The sequence below is a fragment of the Myotis nattereri genome (genome assembly GCF_964212035.1).
Source record: "Myotis nattereri genome assembly, chromosome: 4".
NCBI classification, from domain to species: domain Eukaryota; kingdom Metazoa; phylum Chordata; class Mammalia; order Chiroptera; family Vespertilionidae; genus Myotis; species Myotis nattereri.
This window is the reverse complement of record NC_138079.1, coordinates 28,199,878-28,203,274: the sequence shown is the minus strand read 5'-3', so window position 1 is coordinate 28,203,274 and position 3,397 is coordinate 28,199,878. Positions and strand designations below refer to the sequence as shown.

Below are 3,397 nucleotides of genomic sequence, written 5' to 3'. Positions count from 1 at the left end.
CCATTGATTTTCATCATACTGTTCTAGGGTGGGAGGAGGGAGGCAAACATTTATATACTGTTGACTTCATTAAATTTTCTTCATTTAATCTTTATTTGAGTTCTAGTTGGAAGGTTTTCACTACTCAGGTTTAAAAAAAAATGCCCATGTGTTCTTCTAATAGGCTTCAGGTGTTATTTTAATTTTTTATAGTTCTCTGACCATTTGTACTTTATTCTGTTGTCTGGAGTGAGATATGGATCAAATTTTGTCATTTTTTAAATTCCTATTTAGCTCCGTTGATGTTATGTATTTTTGCCTTGATAATATGAGATGCCACCTTTATCAGAAACAAAAGTCGCTTGTTTTCTTGATCTGTTTCCTCCTCTGTCCCCCTGGCCCATTTGTCTAGCCATGCTCTAGAACCATATCTGGTAGGCCTGGCAATCCCCTTCCTTCTTTCTCGTCTTTTATAGAGATTTTCTAGAAATTCTTGCACAATTACTTGTCCATAAAAATTTAGAATTAATTGCTCCACTATGACAAATACTGGCATGTGTATTGGATTGGTGCTCAATTCATATGCTAACTCACATGGAATTGAGTCTTCCTATCCAAGATCAAGGGACACCTTCCCATTGGGTCAAGTCTACCACATAGGCTTTTGAAAGTATTTGAAAGTTTCTCCACATAGAGTTTGCAATTGCTTATCAAGTTTATGCATAAGAATTTCACGTTCTTAGTTGCCATTTTAACTGAGACTTTCTCTTTTCTTATGTCTAAGTGGTTGTTACAGGTCCATAGAAAGACTATTGATTTTTATGTGTGTCACTTTTTATCCTCCTAAATGTTCCCAAGGCAATTTTTAATTATTTAAATAGCTTACTCGTATCTCAAGGTCATGTTGATGAATGGAGATCTCTTTAGAGGCAGTAGATACACACAGACACGGACACCAAATACCAGAACAATCTCTACCACTTACACTTTAGACTATTAGTGAGCCAATCCCCCAAGAAATGAAGCAGACGCCTCCCTTCTGAAAAGTAGATTTTATCAGCTGTTTTTTTGAACAGTAAAACAAAGGTAAGAAAATATTATGCCGAGAGTCCCAGCACAACTTCCAGCCCGGCGACTTCCCAGCGATCAGATCCTTGGACTTTCCTCACAGCATGGCCCCCAAACGCCAGTCCTCGCTCCCACCTCAAAGGAAGAAACTGACTCCAGCCCCCAAGCCAGACCCCTCAGGGCATGCCAAAGGGAGAAAAAGAACAGGAAGAAGCGACTGAACATATAGAAGTACAAAATGAAATGGACAGACTTAATGAACAAGTCAGTGAAGAGATTTTGAAAGCAGAACAGAAATATAACAAACTCTGCCAACCATTTTTTCAGAAGAGTTTAGAATTGATTGCCAACATCCAAAACTTTGGGGTAACAACATTTGTCAACCATCCACAAGTGTCTGCAATGCTTGGGGAAGAGGATGAGGAGGTGCTGAATTATTTGACAAGAGTTGAAGTGACAGAATTTGAAGATCTTAAATCAGGTTACAGAATAGATTTTTATTTTGATGAAAATCCTTACTTCGAAAATAAAGTTCTCTCCAAAGAGTTTCATCTGAATGAGAGTGGTGATCCATCTTCAAAGACCACTGAAATCAAAAGGAAATCTGGAAAGGATTTGACAAAACATTCAAGTCAAACACAGAGTAAAGCCAGCAGGAAGAGACAGCATGACGAACCAGAAAGCTTCTTTACCTGGTTCACTGACCATTCTGATGCAGGTGCAGATGAGTTGGGAGAAGTCATCAAAGATGGCATTTGGCCAATCTATTACAGTACTACTTGGTTCCTGACATGGATGATGAAGAAGGGGAAGGAGAAGAAGATGATGATGATGATGATGAAGAAAAGGAAGGATTGAAAGATATTGATGAAGAAGGGGATGAGGATGAAGGTGAAGAAGATGAAGATGCTGATGAGGGGGAAGAAGGAGAGGAAGATGAAGGAGAAGATGACTAATGAACACTGACGGATTCCAACCTTTTTTAATTTTCTCCAGTCCCTGGGATCAAGTTGCAGTCTTTTTTTCTTTTTCTCCCCTCCACAACCCCCTCCCCGCCCTGCCCCGCCTTGTGCTCTGTTGCCCCGTTTTTTTTGAGGTCTTTTTTCTCTCCTTTTACACCATAGTTTTCACCTTATTTGTGGGGGAGGGGGGATGTACCTTGAGCATATACAGTGGGAAAAGAATCTTTGCCCTTTTCTGTTCCAAATTCATTTTTATCCCTTCCTGTCTCAAGAAAAAAACTTAATGGAATCAACACCACCATGCTCTGTGGGGAAAAAAGAAAACCTGCTCCCTTAGCTCTGCTGGGAGCTGGAGGTTGCTAGGCCCCTGTGTAGTAGTGCATATAATTCTAGCTTTTTTCCTCCTTTCTCTGTATATTGGGCTCAGAGATTACACTGTGTCTCTATGTGAATATGTACAGTTAACATTTACCAAGATGTATCTGTCTACTTTCTCTTGTTTCAAAAAAAAAGAAAAAACAACTTTAAAAAAGGGGAGGTATAGATTCTATAGAAGGTCAGCAAAGGGGTGGGCTTGAGATGTTTGGGTGAGTTAAGTGGGCATTTTGAAACATGACTTCTCCTTTGGGATGTTTAATTGTGACGTTTAATGGACATCCTTGCAGTTTAAGATGATACTTTTAAAATAAAATTCTCTCCTAATGATGACTTGAGCCCTGCCACTCGATAGGAGAATCAGTAGAACCTGTAGGATCTTATTTGGAATTGACATCTCTCTATTGTAATTTTGTTCCTGTTTATTTTTAAATTTTCTTTTTGTTTCACTGGAAAGGAAAGATAATGCTCAGTTTTAAATGTTAAAAATGTACAAGTTGCTTTGTTACAATAAAACTAAATGTGTACAAAATAAAAAGAAAATATTATGCCAAAAAATTAGAAGCACTGGCCTCTCCCATTATACGTGTAGAAAATATTTAGAGAAAGCCTGTGCATGGACAGAGGCCTTGTGGGCAGAGGACAGAGAGGGCATCCCAGAGAGGTGGACACAATGCAAATCTTTGCCATCAACAGAGGGAAGAAAGGTCTGGAGTTAGGGTACTGCCCAGCCCCTGCCCCAGCCACCAGAGATCTCCCCAGAGCTGCAGACAGGAGGGCTGGCTCTGCAGTTGCATGGACCCAGAGTGCCGTGGAGGGAGCTGAGAGCCCTGGCCACCCAGCTCACCAATGCTGGGATGGGCTCCTGAAGTCAGAAATACACTAATATAGCACATTAGTGTATATAAAATATGCTTTTTCCAAGGTGGCAACTCAGCCAGGGTCCCTCCTCCCTCCACAGGCACTAAAGGACCGATGACAGGAATCACTTGGCAATTGCTCACGGACCCTAT

At 40.4% G+C, this 3,397-nt stretch overlaps 1 pseudogene across 1 annotated transcript; it reads left to right on the top strand.

Annotated features, from left to right (window-relative positions):
- Positions 1-1,151: 1,151 nt before the first annotated feature.
- LOC308518465 (protein SET-like) lies at positions 1,152-2,003 on the top strand (annotated as a pseudogene). The gene has a single exon. The product of its transcript is annotated as a protein SET-like (transcript).
- Positions 2,004-3,397: the final 1,394 nt, after the last annotated feature.